Raw genomic sequence first — 18,113 nt, forward strand, 5'->3', positions numbered from 1 at the left:
TCAGTCTTGGGTGGCCCTGTATTTGTCCAAGGAGGTGTAGGAAGTTACTGTATGTCTATGGTCAAGTGTGTAATACGAGAGTGTGGGAGGAGACAGCCTTGGGTATGTTGTGAGGACACAGTGCTTGGCAGAGTGGGCACGCAACCAGGGCCTGATTCAGGGGTTCAGGCAGCAGTCCCAGAGCTTGTCAGAATGCCCATACCCACCCTGCCCTTGGCAAAATGGAGGGCAGGGATAGGGCAGCTTTTCCTAGGTGCCTAGGGCACAACTGCATGAGTCCTCACCTGGGTGCAAGGCAGCCCCAAGGAGACTCCTCCTGATGGTACTGACCTAGCACCCATCCCACACAGCAAAATCCTCAACTGTGAGTCCTGAAGCCCCAGCTCTCAAATATCCAGCTTCTTAATCATATTATTAATTGCATGCAGTTTTCTTTCGTTTTCTTAGATACCCCTTCCATCCCCTATCTCCTGCTCAAATCTGGACTGAATGTTTTCTAGAACTACTGCCAAATTCAGCATATCAATAACCACTTTATTTATTTTTTTTATTTATTATTATTTTTTTCCCACTGTACAGCAAGGGGGTCAGGTTTCAATAACTACTTTAAATGCAATGGACTAAATTCTCCATTTGAAAGACACTGTGGCTGAATGGATTAAAAAACAAGACCCAATTATATGCTGCCTTAAAGACAGTCACTTCAGCTTTAAGGAAACAAGTGGAATGAAAGTGAAGGGATGGAAAAAGATATTCCATGCAAATGAAATGAAAAGAGAGCAGGGATAATTCTACTTATCAGACAATATAGACTTTAAGCCAAATTGTGACAAGAGAAAAAGTAGGTCATTACATAATAAAGGAGTCAATTCATCAAGAGACTGTAACAACTGTAAATATTTATGCTCCCAATATTGGAGCACCTAACCATATAAAGCAAATATTAACAGATCTGAAGGGAAAAATAGACGGCAATATAAACAATAACAGTAAAGGACTTTACTACTCCACTTTCAACAATGAACAGATCATACAGACAGAAAATCATTAAGAAAATACAAAACATACTATACATTAGATCAGATGGACATAACAGACATATACAAATACTCTATCCAACAACAGCAGGATACACATTCTTCAAATACATATGGAACATTCTCCAGGATGCATTATATGTTGGCCATAAAAAAAGTCTTAATACATTTGAGAAGAATGAAATCATACCAAGCATCTTTTCTGACCACAATAGTATGAAACTAGAAATCAATTACAAGGCGAAAATTGAAAAGTCATTAATATATGAAGATTATATAACATGCTCCTGAACAACAAATAGGTCAAAAAAAAATCAAAATGGAAATTAAAAAATCTCTTGAAACAAATGAAATTGAAATACAATGTATCAAAACTTATGGGCTGCAGTAAAAGCTGTTTGAAAAGTTTAAAGAAAAAAAATCTCAAATAAACCACTTAATGTTACATCTCAAGGAACTTAAAAAAGGAGGACAAGCTAAGTCCAAGTTAGTAGAAGGAAGGAAATAAAGATCAGAATAGGAATAAATAAAAGAGAGACTATGAAGACAATAAAGGTCAAGAAAATAAGAGCTGGTTTTTTGAATGATAAAATAAGTACAATTTTAACTGAATAAAAAAAGAGAAGCCTCAAATAGATAAAATTAGATATCAATGAGGAGACACTACAACTGAGAAGACATATATGCTAAGATTCATAAGAAACTACTGTGAACAATTATATACTAACAAATTAGATATCTATAAGAAACAGATAAATTCCTAGGAACACAAAACCTACCCAAGTGAATCATGAAGAAATAGTAAATCTGAAAGAACCAATTATTAGTCAGCAGACTGAGGCAGTAATCAAAAGCCTCTCAACAAAGAAAAATCCAGGACAAGATAGCTTTCCTGGTGTATTCTACTAAAACTTTGCCTTGCAAGCATTTAAAGAAGAATTAACCAATACTTCTCAAACTGTTCTCAAAAAATAAAGAGGGAGTATTCTGAACTCATTTCACAAAGCCAGCATTCCAGGATACCAAAGCCAGACATGGAAACTATAGAAAAAGAAAATTACAAACCAATACCTCTGATGAATACAGATGCAAAAATCCTCAACATAACACTAGCAAACCAAATTCAGTAGCACATTAATAGACATAATAGATCATGATCAAGTGGTATTTATTCCTGGGATGCAAGGATGATTCGACATGTACAAATCAATAAATGTGTTTCACTACATAAAATAAATGAAGGCTAAAAGTCATACATACAATCATCTCAATTCATGCAGAAAAAGCATTTGATGAAATTCAACATCCTTTTATGATTAAAAAAAAGAACTCTTAACAAATTAGGTTTAGGTAGAGGGTACCTCAACCTAATTAGGGCCTTATATGTCAACACTATGGCTAATGCTATACCAATGGTAAAAAGCTGAAAATATTTCTTCTAAGATCAGGAGAAAAACACAGGGGATCATTCTCACCACTTTTTTTCTTCATGGTACTGCAAGTCATAGCCAGAACAATTAAGCAAGAAAAAGGTATAAAATGAATCCAAATAGGAAAGGAATAAAAAATAAATAAAATTCTATCTGCAGATGACATGATATTATATACAGAAAACCCTGAAGACACCACACACACACACACACACACACACACACACACACAGAAACTGTTAGAACAAATCAGTAAATCCAGGAAAGTTATAGGATAAAAAATCAATATACAAAAATCAATTGTACTTCTATATACTAACAATGAACTATTAACAGAGAAATGTAAAACATACACCAATTTAAAATAGAAAAATAAAATAGAAAAATAACAAAATCCTTAGGAATAAATTTAACCAAGGGGGTGGGTAAAGGAGCTATACAGTGAATGCTATAAAACACTGATGAAAGAAATTTAAGATAACACAAATATTCCATATCCATGAATTAGAAAAATTAATATTGTTAAAGTATTCATACTAACCAAAGATATCTCCAGATTCAATGTAATCCCTATCAAGATTCCAATGGTGTTTTTCACAGAAATAGAAAAATAATCCTAAAATTTCTATGGGACCACGAAAGGCTTCAAATAGCATAGCAAACCTGAGAAAGATGAACCAAGCTGGAGGCATCACACCTCCTAATTTCAAACTATACTGCAAAGCTATAGTAATAAAAACAGTATGGTATAAGCATAGAAACAGACTCATAGATCAATGGAACAGATTAGAAGGCCCAGAAATAAACCCATGAATATTAGGCCAATTAGTTTTTCCACAGAATTGCCAAGAATATACAATGGGGAAAGAATAGTCTCTTCAATAAATGGTGACAGAAAAAATGGATATCCACATACAAAAAGAGTAATATTTGATCCCTTTCTTAAATCACTCACAAAAAACCTCGAATTGGAATACAGACAAATTTAAGATCTGGAATCATAAAATCCCCAGAAGAAAACACAGAGAAAACTTCCATGACATTGGTCTTGGCAATGATTTTTTGGATTTGACACCAAAAGCAAAGGCAACAAAAACAAAAATAAATAACTGAGACTAAGAAGTTGCTGTAAAGCAAAGCAAAACCAACAAAACGAGAAGATAACCTATGGAATGAGAGAAAATATTTGTAAACCACAGAACTGATAAGGGTTTAATATCCAAAATAAACAAGGAGTTCATAGAACTTAATAGCAAAAAAGCAAATAACCCAATTTATATGGTCAGAGGAACTGAATAGAATTCTTCCAAAGACAACACATATATGGCCAACAGGTACATGAAAAGGTGCTCGACATTACTAAGCATCAGGGAAATGCGAACCAAAACCACTTCACACCTCCTAGGATATCTATCATCAAAAAGACAAGAGATAACAAATGTGGATGAGGATGTGGAGAAAAGAGAACCCACTATGGAAAAGAGTATGGAGAGTCCATAAAAAGTGAAAAATAGAACTAACATCTGATCCAGTGATCCCACTTCTGAGTGTATATCTAAAGAACATAAAACCTTTTTCTCAAACAGATATCTCTACTCTCACATTCACTGCAGCATGATTCACAATGGCCAAGGTATGGAAACAACCTAAATGTCTGCTGACAATGAATGAAGAAATTATGATTCACACACATATAAATATTATACAGCATTAAAAAAGAAGGAAATTCCTGCCCTTAGCAACAAGTAAGAACCTGAAGTAAAATATGTGAGACTGAGAAAGATAAGTACTGCATGGTATTTATATGTAGCATCTAAAAAAAGTTGTTTTTGTTTGTTTGTTCAGGGCCACAGGTGTGGCATATGGAAGTTCCCAGGCTAGGAGGTGAATCAGAGCTATAGCTGCCAGCCTATGCCACAGCCACAGCAATGCCAGATCCCAGCCATGTCTGCAACCTACACCACAGTTCACAGCAATGCCAGATCCTTAACCCTCTTAGCGAGGCCATGTATCAAACCTGCATCTTCATGGATACTAATTGGGTTCATTTCTGCTAAGCCACAAGGGGAACTCCAAAAAAATTTTTTTTAATTAAAAAGTCAAATTCATAGGGAGTTCCCTGTTGGCTCAGGGGGTAAGGATCCAGCGCTGTCACTGTTGTGATGTGGGTTGGATCCCTGGCCCCAGAACTTTTGCTTGCCACAGGCACAGCTCAAATAGAAATGCATATATATTATTATATATTGAAAAATATATATTATTATATATTAGTATATATTATGTTATTATATATAATATACAATATAAAGTATAATATATATTATACAACATAATGTATAATAATATATTGTACTGTATAACTTAAATTTACTAAGAGTAGAACTTAGGAGTTTTCATTTTTTAAAAAAGTAAACATGATATAAGGTGATGGATATGTTAACTTGATTTTGAAAATCCTTTCAAATGTATACATTTCAAATCATCACATTGTACACTGTACATATATTACCATTATATTTATCAATAATGCCTTAATAAAGCCTGAAAAGAAAGCCCTGCTCCATAAAAGCCACTGTCAAGAGAATGAGAACACAAGCCACAGACTGAGAAAAAACATGGCAGAAGACATACTTAATAAAGGACTATTATCCAAAACATCCACAGAACTCTTAAATAAGGAAACGATCAAACCAATTTAAAAAATGGGCAAAAGGCCTTAACAGACGTTTCACCAGAGAAAATATATAGAAGCAAATAAGCATAAGAAAAGATTCTCAACATCACATGTCATCAGGGAACTGCAAATTAAAACAAGGATATACAACTATAACACCTATTAGAAAGTTGAAAATCCAAAACAGTGACAACACCAAATGCCAGTAAGGAAATGGAAAAACAGGAATTCTTATTCATTGCTGGTGGGAAGGTAAAAAATTACATCCACTTGAATGAGAATTTGGCAGTTTCTTGTGAAACTAAATATAACTTTTACCATAAGATCCAGCAATCATATTTCTTGGTATTTACTCAAAGGAGTAGAAAACTTATGTCTCCACAAAAACTGAACACTAATGCTTACAGTAACTTTGTTAATAACTGTCAAAACGTTGAAGCAACCAAGATGTCTTTCAGTAGAAAAAGAGATAATGAAACTAGTACATAAAGACAATGGAATATTATTCAGTGCTAAAAATAAATGCATTGTCAAGCCAGAAAAAGACATAGAGGAACTCTAAATGCATATTACTAAGTGAAAGAAGCCAACCTGATAAGGCTACATAATGTATGACTGCAACAATATGACATTCTGGAAAAAGCAAAACTATGAAGGCAGTAAAATGATCAGCAGTTGCCAGGAGTTAAAGGGGAGAGAAGGATGAATAGGTAGAACACAGAGAATTTTTAGGGCAATGAAACTGTTCTATAGGATATCATAATGGGTATAATACATGCCCATTATGATGCTAATCTGGGTAATATCGATGCATCAACGTGATTCTGACAGTTGGGAAGGCTGTGCATGTGTGGAAGCAAGAAACATACAGGAAATCTGTACTTTCTGCCCCCCCCCTTTTTTTTGTCTTTTGTCTTTTTGAGCACCACACCCATGGCATACGGAGATTCCCAGACTAGGGATCTAATGGGAGCTGTTGCTATGCCACAGCCACAGCCACGCCAGATCCAAGCCGAGTCTGCTGCCTACACCACAGATCATGGCAACACCAGATCCTTAACCCAGCAAGCGAGGCCAGGGATTGAACCGCAAACTCATGGTTCCTAGTTGGATTAATTTCCACTAAGCCACAATGGGAACTCCCTTTCTGCTTTTTCAGTGAACCTAAAACTGCTCTAAAAAATAAAACCTATTTTTAAAAAAAGGAGTGGAAGAGCAGGCTAGAAGTGGAAAAAGGGAGTTAGCTTTCATCAGACATCGTCATCTATTTCTCCAAATCACACTGAATGTCTAATTTGTAAGAGGAAGAGAAATATCCACAACCTTTTAAAAAAATTCTTTAAGATTTTTATTTTTTCTACTAGTTTATTTATACAGTACTGTTAATTTCTGCTGTAGAGCAAAGTGACCCAGTCATTCATATATATATACACACACACACACATTCTTTTTCTCACATCATCATCCTCCATCATGTTCCATCACAAGTGACTAGAAACAGTTCCCTATGCTATACAACAGGATCTCATTGCTTATCCACTCTAAATGCAATAGATTGCATCCACTAACCCCGAATTCCCAGTCCATCCCAATCCCTCCCACTTGGCATCCGCAAGTCTGTTCTCCAAGTCAGAGTTTCTATTCTGTAGATAGGTTCATTTGTGCCATATATTAGATTTCAGATATAAGTGATATCATATGGTATTTGTCTTTCTCTTTGCGACTTCAGTTAGTATGAGAGTCTCTAGTACCATCTATGTTGCTGCAAATGGCACTATTTTACTCTTATTTTTACGGATGAGTAGTATTCCATTGTGTTTATATACCACATCTTCTTAATCCATTCATCTGTCAATGGATATTTAGGTTGTTTCCATGTCTTGGCTACTGTGAATAGTGTTGCAATGAACACAGGGGTACAGGTATTTTTTTCAATGAAAGTTTTATCTGGATATATGCCCAGGAGTGAGAGTGCTGGCTCATATGGTAGTTCTATATTTAGTTTTCTGAGGTACCTCCATACTGTTTTCCGTAGTGGTTGTACCAATTTACGTTCCCACCGACAGCGAAGGAGGGGACCTTTTTTCCACACCCTCTCCAGCATTTTTTATTTGTTGACTTATTAATAATGATGGCCACTCTGACTGGTGTGAGGTGGTACCTCATTGTAGTTTTGATTTGTACCTCTCTAATAATCAGTGAAGTCGAGCATTTTTTCATGTGCCTGTTGGCCATCTGGTGTACCTTCTTGGGAGAAATGTCAATTCAGGTCTTTTGCCCATTTTTTGATTGGGTTGTTTTTGTTTATTTTTGCTGTTGCATTGTATAAATTGTATATTTTAGAAATTAAGCCCTTGTCAGTTGCATCATTTGAAACTATTTTCTCCCATTCTATAGGTTCTCTTTTTGTTGTTTTGGTTTTGTTTTTTTAGGGTTTCCTTTCCTATGCAAAAGCCTATAAGTTTGATTAGGTCCCATTAGTTTATTTTTGTTTTTATTTCTGTTGCCTTGGGAGACTGACCTAAGAAAACATTTGTATAGTTGATGTCAGACAATGTTTTACCTATGTTCTCTTCTAGGAATTTTATGGTATCTTATGTTTAAGTCTTTAAGCCATTTTGAGTTTATTTTTGTACATGGTGTGAAGGTGTATGCAAGTTTTATCGATTTCCATGCAGCTGTATAGTTTTCCCAGCATCACTTACTGAAAAGACTGTCCTTTTACCATTTTCTAGTCTTGTCTCCTTTGTTGAAGATTAATTGACCTTGGGTGTTTGGGTTTATTTCTGGGTTCTCTATCCTGTTCCATTGGTCCATACGTCTGTTTTGGTACCAGTACGGCACTTTTTTGACTACTGTAGCTTGTAATATTGTCTGAAGTCTGGAAGAGTTATGCCTCCTGCTTGTTTTGTTTTTTTCTCTCATGATTGCTTTGGCAATTCTGGGTCTTTTATGGTTCCATATAAGTTTTTGGATTGTTTGTTCTGGTTCTGTGAAAAATGTCATGGGCAATTTGATAGGAATTGTATTGAATCTGTAGGTTGCTTTGAGTAGTATGGCCATTTTTACAATATTAATTCTTCATCCAGCATGGAATATCTTTCCATTTCTTTGAATCCTCTTTAATTTCCTTTATTAATGTTTTATAGTTCAGCATATAATTCTTTCACCTCCTTGGTCAGATTTATTCCTAGGTAATTTTGGGGGGCACAATTTTAAAATGCATTGTATTTTTGTATTCTTTTTCTAATATTTCCTTGTTGTTACAGAGAAATGCAACCAATTTCTGAATGTTAATCTTGTATCCTGGTACTTTGCTGAATTTGTTGATCGGTTAGAGTAGTTTTTTTTGTTTGTTTGTTTGTTTTTTGTCTTTTTGCTATTTCTTGGGCTGCTCCTGCGGCATATGGAGGTTCCCAGGCTAGGGGTCTAATCGGAGCTGTGGCCGCCAGCCTACGCCAGAGCCACAGCAACGCAGGATCCGAGCCGCGTCTGCAACCTACACCACAGCTCACGGCAACGCCGGATCGTTAACCCACTGAGCAAGGGCAGGGACCGAACCCGCAACCTCATGGTTCCTAGTCAGATTCGTTAACCACTGCGCCACGACGGGAACTCCAGTTAGAGTAGTTTTTGTGTGGAGTCCTTAGGGTTTTCTATATATAGCATCATATCATCTGCATACAGTGACAGTTTTACCTCTTCTCTTCCAATTTGGATACATTTTATTTCTTTTGCTTCTCTGACTGCTGTGGCTAGGACTTCCAATACTATGTTGAATAAAAGTGGTGAGACCAGGCATCCTTGTCTTGTTCCAGATTTTAGTGGGAAGGGTTTCAGCTTTTCTCTGCTGAATATTATATTGGCTGTGGGTCTGTCATAAAGGCTTTTATTATGTCAAGGTATGTTCCTGCTATACCCACTTTGGTAAGAGTTTTTACCATGAATGGATGTTGGATTTTGTCAAGTGCTTTTTCTGAATCTATTGAAATGATCATGTGGTTTTTGACTTTTCTTTTGTTAATGTAGTATATGACATTGAACCATCTTTGTGAACTTGGGATGAATCCCATTTGGTCATGGTTCATGATCTTTTTTTATATCATTGGATTCGGTTGGCTAAAATTTTGCTGAGAATCTTTACATCTATATTCATCAAAGATACTGGCCTATAATTTTCTATTTTGGTAGTATCTTTGTTTTGGTAGTAGGGTGATGGTGGCTTCATAGAATGTCTTTGGGAGTGTTCCTTAGTCTTCAATCTTTTGGAAAAGTTTAAGAAGGATGGGTATAAGTTCTTCCTTATATGTTTGGTAGAATTTGCCTGTAAAGCCATTTGGTCCTGGACTTTTGTTTGTAGGGAGTGTTTTTTATTACATATTCAATTTCATTTCTAGTGATCAGTCTGTTCAATTGATCAACTTCTTCTTGATTCAGTTTTTGCAGGCTGTAAGACCATTTCTTTTACGTTGTCAAATTTGTTGGCATGGAATTGTTCATAGTATTCTCTTATGGTTTTTTGTATTCCTGCAGTATCCATTGAGATCTCTCCTTTTTCATTTCTTATTTTGTGTATTTGAGTTCTTTCTCTCCTCTTCTTGGTGAGTCTGGCCAGAGGTATGTCAATTTTGTTTACCCTTTCAAAAAATCAGCTCTTGGTTTTACTGGGTTTTTTTTTTTCTATTGTTTTTTGAATCTCTACTTTATTGATTTCCTCTCTGATCTTTATGATTTCCTTCCTTCTGTTGAGTTTAGGTTTTGTTTGTTCCTCTTTATCTAATTCTTTTAGGTGGTGGGTTAAGTTGTCAATTTGAGATTTTTCTTCTTTTCTGAAGAAGGCCTCTATCGCTATGAAATTTCCTTTAAGCACTGATTTTGTGGCATCCCATAGATTTTGAATGGTTGTGTTTTCATTATCATTTGCCTCAAGGTATTTTTTTAATTTCCCTTTTGATTTCTTCACTGACCCATTGGTTTTTAGTAGGATGTTGTTTCGTCACCATGTAATCAGTTTTTTTTATCATTTCTTCTCCTGTGGTTGATTTCTATTTTCATGCCACTGTAGTCAGAGAAGATTCTTGAAATAATTTCTATACTCTTAAATTTGTTGAGGTTTTGTGCCCCAGTATGTGATCAATCTCTGAGAATGTTCCACGTGCCTTTGAAAAGAATGTATATTCTGATTTTTTTTTTTTTGGATGTAATGTCCTGAAAATGTCGATTAAGTCTAACTTTTCTATTGTGGCATATAGGATCTCTGCTGTCTTATTGATCTTCTGTCTAGAGGCTCTGTCCATCAATATAAGTGGGGTGTTAAAGTCTCCTACTATTACTGTATTCCCATGAACTTCTCATTTTTTTAATTTTTTTTTTTTTTATTTTTAGGGCTGTGCCCGAGCCATGTGGAAGTTCCCAAGCTAGGGGTCAAATTGGAGCTATAGCAGCCAGCCTATGCCACACCCACAGCAATGCAGGATCTGAGCCACATCTGTGACCTACACCACAGTTCCTGCAACACCAAGATCCCTGACCCACTGAGCAAGGCCAGGGATAGAACACAGAACCTCATGTATACTAGTTGGATTTGATTTCACTGAGCCACAATGGGAACTCTCTATTTCTACTTTTATGTCTGTTAGTATTTGTTGTATGTATCTGGGTGCTCCTACATTAGGGGCATATATACCGATGAGTGTAATATCCTCTTCTTGAATGGATCCTTTTATCATTAAATAGTGGTCCTTCTTTGGAAACTAATATTGGATGCTTCGGACATTACTGCGTCCTTTCTTCATGGCCTTCATTTCATATCAGTCTATTTTGTCTGATATGAATATTGTAACTCCTCGTTTCCTGTCTTTTCCATCTGCATGAAATATCTTTTTCCATCCCCTTGTTTTGAATTTATATGTGTCCTTTGCCCTAAGGTGAGTCTCTTGTAGACAGCATATTGTAGATTCTTGCTTTTTTATCCAATCTGCCACTCCATGTCTTTCAATTGAAACATTCAGTCCATTGATATTTAAGGTAATTATTGATAAATATTTATTTATTGCCATTTTAAACCTTTCAGGAGTGCTAATTCCATCCTGATTCCTTCTCTCTCTCTCTTTTTCCTTTTGCTCTACCCAGTTATGTGGAGGGTTTCTTGCCCTTTTTGGAGGTTTAAGGTCTTCTGCCAATGTTCAATAGATGTTCTACATGTAGATGGGTTTCTTTTTTGATGTGTTTGTGGGAGGAGATGAGCACTACATCTTACCCCTTTACCATCTTGATCCTTCTCCTCTACAACTTTAAAAGGACAGACAATTTCTAGAATTATTTCTTGGGGAACCTAAATTATACCACTAAAAGCCTCAAAGATGAAGTATCTAAAGATAAAGAACAGGGAATTCCCATTGTGGCTCAGTGGTAACGAACCTCACTAGTATCCATGACTAGCATCCTGGTCTCATTCAGTGGGTTGGGGAACCCAGCATTGGCATGAGCTGTGGTGTGAGTCACAGACATGGCTCAGCTCTCATGTTGTTATGGCTGTGACGCAGGCAAGCAGCTTCACCCCAGATTCAACCCCTGGCCTGACAACTTCCATGTGCCAAGGGTGTGGCCCTAAAAAGCAAAAAAAAAAAAAAAAATTTAAAAAGCGAAAGAACAGCATCCATATACTCAGAGTCTACAGTAAGAAACACTGGGCTTGTAACTTAAAATAATACACAATACAAAAGCAGCATTCTGAATTCAATACTGTTACCAATTAGATATTTGTAATTCATCAAAAACAATGCTAATGATAAATACTTGTTAAAGGCAAGTTAAAGCTTCCTCATAATTCAGTACTTGAATTGGATGAATTTTTGACTACTGAAAGATTTTATTCTTACTATTCAAACATTAGAATATTAATATTCAATGACATAGATATAAGAAAAGCAGAGATGTCAAAATAATGCAAATAACCGATCCAAATTCATCCTTCCTCTTAAGAGCAGATCAAATGAGGCAACCTTATTGATTATGGCTTAAAGATGCTATGCTGCAAGTTTCTGTACATGCTCTATGTACAAAAGACTCTATGTCTGTACATGCTCTCCCTTGGAATCTAACCATCTCCATGGCTTCAATTAATCCTCTACAGAAAAAAATTCTCATTTTTTATTTATAGCCCTAATTATTCTCATAATCTCCATCTTTAAACTCTTAAACATAAATGTCTCACCTATTTAAATTCAAACTACATAATTCAAACCAACAAATATTTACTGAGTCACTACTTTGTATTAGACAACACAAGACACACAGAAGAATTAAACCACTTCCTACTCTTAAGGAGCATATAGTCTAGTTGGTGAGAAACATGAAAAGCTCAACAGTAAATGCAAAGCCATACAAAGCAGTTTTTATATATTATAGATACATGAATTATATAAATAGTTAATTGTTAGAGTATTTTGCTATTTTTTTCCTTTATTTAGGGCCACACCCGTGGCATATGGATGTTCCCAGTCTAGGGGTACAATCAGAGCAGCAGCTGCCAGCCTATGCCACAGCCACAGCAACACCAGATCTGAGCCACATCTGCAACTTACACAGCAGCTCGCAGCAACACCAGTTCCTTTAACCCACTAAGCGGGGGCAGGGATTAAACCCACATCCTCATAGGTACTGGTCGGATTTGCTATCACTGAGCCACAATGGAAATTCCCTATTTTGCTGTTTTATTGAGTGGTTTCTAATCCTCCATTAGTTTTCACTAATAAAAGAAAAATCTCTAAAAACTTTGGAGAAAGCAAAGATTTCTCAGAACATAAAAAGCATGAACCATAAAAGAAAAAAAAAATGGAAAAACTGGACTTGATCAAATAAAAACTTTTGCTCTTTGAAAGCCACCATTAAGACAATGAAGAGGCAAGCCACAAGTGGGAGAAAATATTTCCTATAAATGTATTTAACAAAGGATTTGCATTTACATTTACATATTTTGGTTTTTTATATATGTTTATATATATAAATGACTCTTTCTTCTCAATAATAAGACAACTCCATAAAAACATGGGCAAAATATGTGAAGTCATTTTTCCAAAGAAGATATATGAAAAAATGATAAGCACAGGTTCAATGTCATTAATAATCAGACAAAGGCAACTTAAAAGCACAATGAAAATCTACATCCCTGTTAGAATGCCTAAAATTAAAAAGGCTGTCCAGGAGTTCCCACTGTGGCTCAGTGTAAATGAATCTGACTAGCATCCATGAGGACACAGGTTCGATCCCTAGCCTCACTCAGTGGGTTAAGGATCCGGCATTGCTATGAGCTGTGGTGTAGGTTGCAGACTCGGCTCAGATCTAGTGTTGCTGTGGTTGTGGTGTCAGACAGCAGCTGAAGCTCCAATTAGACCCCTAGCCTGGGAACCCCCATATGCCAGGGGTGTGGCCCTCAAAAAAAGCAAAGCCAAAAAAAAAAAAAAAAAAGGCTGTCCATATCAGATATCAGCAAGGATGTGGAACAACTGTAACCGTCAACATCACTAGGAGGAGTGTAAAGTGATATAAAGACTTTGGGAAATAATCTGACAGTTTCTTAAAAATTTAAGGAAACACCTATTGTGGTAGAAAGGCTTTAAGATGCATCCTCAAGAACTCTACTTCCTGATATTCGCACTCTTGTATAATCAATCTTCTCCCCTTCAGGGTGGGCTGGACTTTACTGACTCACTTCTACAGAACAAATGTGGCCGAAGTGATGAAAATATAAAGATTGCGGCTTCTGTCTTAGATGATCTCTTTTTCTCTCTTTTAGACTGCTTTACTCCGGGGGAATCCAGCTGCCACATCATGAGTCAGCCCTGGTGGAGAGGCTCACATGACAAGGAACTGAGGCCTGACAACAGTCACATATGTAAGCTTGGAAGTGGATTCTCCCCCAGGCGAGCCTTGAGATGAGCACAGCCCTGACTGACACCTTGATCGACCCTGAGCCAGAACTACCTGGCCAACTCATTCCTGGACTCCTGGCCAAAGGAAATTATGAGATAGTAAACGTCTGTTGTTTTAGACTCTGGGTATTTGTTATGCAGCAAAAGATAACTAATCAACCTACCATATGACCCAGAAATTCCACTCTCACATATTTACCCAAGAGAAGTTAAAAAGTGCATGGGCATAAAGATGTGTACATGAGTTTTCACAGTTGATTTCTTCAGAACAGCTCCAAAATGGAAAAACTAAATGTCCATCAACAGGGGAGGGGATAATCTAGCAGGCATCAGAACTCTCTGGGAGGCCTAGACTGCTAGGCTCTACCCTCAAAATTTCTAATTCAGTAGATGTGGCATGGGGTCTGAAAACCTGCATTTATAACAAGTTCCCAGACGATGCTGATGGTACTAGTCTGGACCATTATCACGGTCTATAATTTGTTTGTTCTGTTTTTTAGGGCTGCATCCTCGGCATACGAAGTTCCGAAGTGATGGGTCGAATTGGAGCTGTAGCCACTGGCCTGTGCCATAGCCACAGTAAACAGGATCCAAGCCATGTCTGCAACCTACACCACAGCTTATATGGCAACGCTGGATCCCCAATCCACTGAACAAGACCAGGGATTGAACCCGCATCCTCATGGATACTAGTCGGGTTCGTCTCCGCTGCACCACGATGGGAACTCCCTAGTCCACAATTTGAATGTCTATGGTATTCTGTGCTGTATAATATCTTTTAGGACTGTAACTAGAACAGACACAGAGGATACGAGCAGGTTGATGAAGGGAATAGAACTCTATATGGAATTCACTAGGAGGAAAATGGAGAAGAAATCACCTCGAAAAAAATAAAAAGGAGAAATCAATAACTTTTTAAATGTACTACCCTGGATTTCTCTTTAGTCATTATATGAATATGCTTTATTTCCTTAACTAGACTATAGGTTTCCTGAACTGGAATAGTGTCATATATCTTTAGCCTTCTAGGCTAAATCTGGCCTACTGCCCTATTAACAGTAGATGTTTAACAAATATTTTGTTATGAATTTATTGTTGACAGTTGACTGATAAACTGACTTGTACTTCTTTATATTTTACTAAAAAACTACAAGCTTTGGGTGTTCCCATTGTGGCTCAGCAGGTTAAGAATCTGACTAGTATACATGAGGATGTGGGTTCAATCCTTGCCCTCGCTCAGTGGGTTAAAGTATTTGGCGTTGCTGCAAGCTGTGACATAGGTCATGTATGTGGCTCAGATCTGGAGTTGCTGTAGCTGTGGACTAGGCCAGTGGCTGTGGCTCCAATTAGACCCCTAGCCCAGAAACTTTCATATGCTATGGGTATGACCCTAAAAAGACAAAAAAAGAAAAAGAGAAAGAAAAAAAAACCTACAAGCTTTGAATAATTATCAAGGGGTTTTCTTGACAAAACATATCAATCTTCCCACATTCACTTTAATTATATGAATAAGGCAGAAAAATTATCACCACTTCATTCTTCATCTTCTTAAATATAAGCTAAATAGAAATGTGTTTCGCAAACTCTAAAAAATAATTTTTTGCAGTGACCTGGAACTGACCAAGAGAATGTATATACTGGCCAGTGACACACTTTTACATCTTATTCTTAACAGGTTCTACAAGTTCTTCTGGTCCACCTTCCAAACACAAGAAAAGAATGTTAGCTGCCACCAGTCTTATCACAAAAAGATAAAAATTCATTAATGGCAAAACTTTCTGAAATTTTTCAGTGCCTATGATGGTTATCCCTTTGCAACAACCAAAAGAGATTAGAATCATGGCAATAACTTAAACGGAGAAACTTCTGCTTTAAAGATAGTGGCCTATTAATTTCCAAAATGTACAAATAGCTCATACAACTCAATAATGATAATAAAAAAATCCATCAAAAAATGGGCAGAAGACCTAAATAGACACGTCTCTTAAGAAGGCATACAGGCACATGAAAAATGCTCAATACTGCTGATTATTAGAGAAATGCAAATCAAAACTATGACGAGGTACCACCTCACACCAGTCAGAATGGCCATCATTAAAAAGTCTACAATTAATAAATGCTTGAGAGGGTACAGAGAAATTGGAATCTTCGTACAATGCTGGTGGGAATATAAACTTGTGCAGCCACTGTAGAAAACAGTATGGAGAGTCCTTAAAAAACTAAAAATAGAGTTACCATATGATCTAGCCAGCCATACCACTCCTGGGCATATACCTGGGGGAAAAAAAATTTTTTTTTTTTTTTTTTGCTTTTTAGGGCCACACCCACAGTACATGAATGTTCCCAGGCTATGGGTCCAATCAGAGCTGTAGCTGCCAGCCTACACCACAGCCACAGCAATGGGGGATCTGAGCTGCGTCTGTGACCTACCCACAGCTCATGGCAACACCAGATCCTTAACCCACTTAGCAAGGCCAGGGATTGAACCTGCATCCTCATGGATCCTAGTCAGGTTCATTAACTGCTGAGCTATGAAGGGAACTCCCTGGAAAAAAAATCTGATTTGAAAAGATACATGCACCCCAATGTTTGCAGCAGCACTATTTATATAAACCCAGACATGACACTGACAGACGAATGGATTAAGAAGAAGTGGTGTACACACACACACACACACATACACGCGCGCGCGCGCAAGAATAAAACATAAACAAGAACGAAATAATGCCATTTGCAGCAACATGGATGTATATAGATATTATCATACTAAGGGAAGTCAGACAGAGAAAAACAAATACCATATCACTTATATGTGGAATCTAAAATATGATACAAATGAGTTTTATTTACAAAACAGAAACAGACTCAGAGTTTCCTTATGGTGCAGCATTCTAACTGCAGCAGCTTGGGTCACTGCTGTGGTGCAGGTTTGATCCCTGACCCAGGAACTTCCGTATGCCAAGGTGTGGCCAAAAAGAAAAAAAAAAGATTTAAATTATACAGAGTAAGTTCTCTGACTATAGTGAGAATAAAGTAGAAATTTTAAGTGGGTCAATAAAAAAATTAAAAACCTATTTTAACTCAATTTTTAAAAAATTACATATTAGGAGTTCCCATCATGGTGCAGTGGTTAATGAATCTGATTAGGAACCATGAGGTTGTGGGCTCGATCTCTGGCCTTTTTCATCGGGTTAAGGATCTGGCACTGCCGTGAGCTGTCGAAGACGCAGCTCAGATCCCCCATTGCTGTGGCTCTGGCATAGGCTGGCAGCTACAGCCCCAATTGGGCCCCTAGGCTGGGAACCTCCATATGCCACAGGAAGCAGTCCTAGAAAAGGCAAAAAGACAAAAAAAAAAAAACAAAACATATTAAAACATGTGCATAAAACTAAAACAACATTTAGAGGAAAAGTTACAGCTTTAAATGCATATGTTAAAGGAAAAAAGTCTTACAAGTCATAAGCTAAACATGCAACTAAAAATTAGGAGAAAAAAATGCAAAAAAAGTTTAAAGAAGGAAATAAAGAGCAAATACAATAAAATGGGAAGCAAACATACAAGTGAGAAAATTAACAAGGCCAAAAGTTGATTCTTTGAAAAGGTTAAAAAAACTGAGTAACATTTAGGAGTTCCCATTGTGGCGCACTGGTTAACGAATCTGACTAGGAACCATGAGGTTGCAGGTTCGGTCCCTGGCCTTGCTCAGTGGGTTAAGGATCCAGCATTGCTGTGAGCTGTGGTGTAGGCTGCAGACGCGGCTCAGATCCCTCGTTGCTGTGGCTCTCGTGTAGACAGGTGGCTACAGCTCCAATTCAACCCCTAGCCTGGGAACCTCCATATGCTGTGGGAGCAGCCCCAGAAAAGGCACAAAGACAAAAAAATTTAAAAAAAATTAAAAAAAAAATTGAGTAACATTTATTGAGACTGATCAAGAAAAAATAAGAAAATTACAGGCCAACATCCCTGATGAAATAGACGCAAAAATCTACACAGCATTAGCAAACCAAATCAACAACACATTAAAAGTCCTCATACATCA

At 37.0% G+C, this 18,113-nt stretch overlaps 1 protein-coding gene and 1 pseudogene across 6 annotated transcripts in view; both read right to left on the reverse strand.

Annotated features, from left to right (window-relative positions):
- The window catches only part of NRG4 (neuregulin 4), a 131,785-nt gene that overhangs the window by 87,562 nt on the left and 26,110 nt on the right, over window positions 1-18,113 (reverse strand). The gene's annotated exons all lie outside the window — the stretch shown is intronic.
- The window catches only part of LOC125136627 (surfeit locus protein 1-like), a 40,958-nt pseudogene that overhangs the window by 5,571 nt on the left and 17,274 nt on the right, over window positions 1-18,113 (reverse strand).

The sequence above is a fragment of the Phacochoerus africanus genome, chromosome 9, assembly GCF_016906955.1.
Source record: "Phacochoerus africanus isolate WHEZ1 chromosome 9, ROS_Pafr_v1, whole genome shotgun sequence".
NCBI classification, from domain to species: domain Eukaryota; kingdom Metazoa; phylum Chordata; class Mammalia; order Artiodactyla; family Suidae; genus Phacochoerus; species Phacochoerus africanus.